The sequence below is a fragment of the Penaeus monodon genome, chromosome 22 (assembly GCF_015228065.2).
Source record: "Penaeus monodon isolate SGIC_2016 chromosome 22, NSTDA_Pmon_1, whole genome shotgun sequence".
Lineage (NCBI taxonomy): Eukaryota > Metazoa > Arthropoda > Malacostraca > Decapoda > Penaeidae > Penaeus > Penaeus monodon.
The window spans coordinates 25,648,068-25,648,473 of NC_051407.1; the positions used below are offsets into that span (position 1 = coordinate 25,648,068).

The window sequence follows — 406 nt, forward strand, 5'->3', positions numbered from 1 at the left end:
GTAACTTCATACAAGACTTGTTCCACATTCAAAGTTTAAAAGCCAGCTTGAGAAAGGCCTAGGAGAACAAGAAAACCTCGATAGAACGACGGAAAGCAGTAGACAAAAATAAAGAAAGGTTTCCCTTTCACAATACTTGATATATAATAAAAAGAATTACTAGTAATGATGTGTGCAGTTGGTCAGAGGACTACCAGTTAAACAGGAAGGCATGTTGGTCCTTTGACACTACATTCAATAAATATGGAATAACAATCAGCTTGTGATAAAAAGGAAAACTATTTAAATTCCCATAATTTGACATTTTTTCATAAATTCCCAAAAACTTGTACACCTAAATTACATACTGTAAATGACCAGAACCTGTCTTTATGAAGTCAGTACAGCTCCTAGTATATTCAAAAAA

General features: G+C 33.3%; 1 protein-coding gene across 1 annotated transcript in view; it reads right to left on the bottom strand.

The window, feature by feature from the left end:
• Positions 1–406, bottom strand: part of LOC119587043 (40S ribosomal protein SA-like) — a gene marked incomplete in the record, with an annotated part of 12,610 nt that overhangs the window by 3,784 nt on the left and 8,420 nt on the right.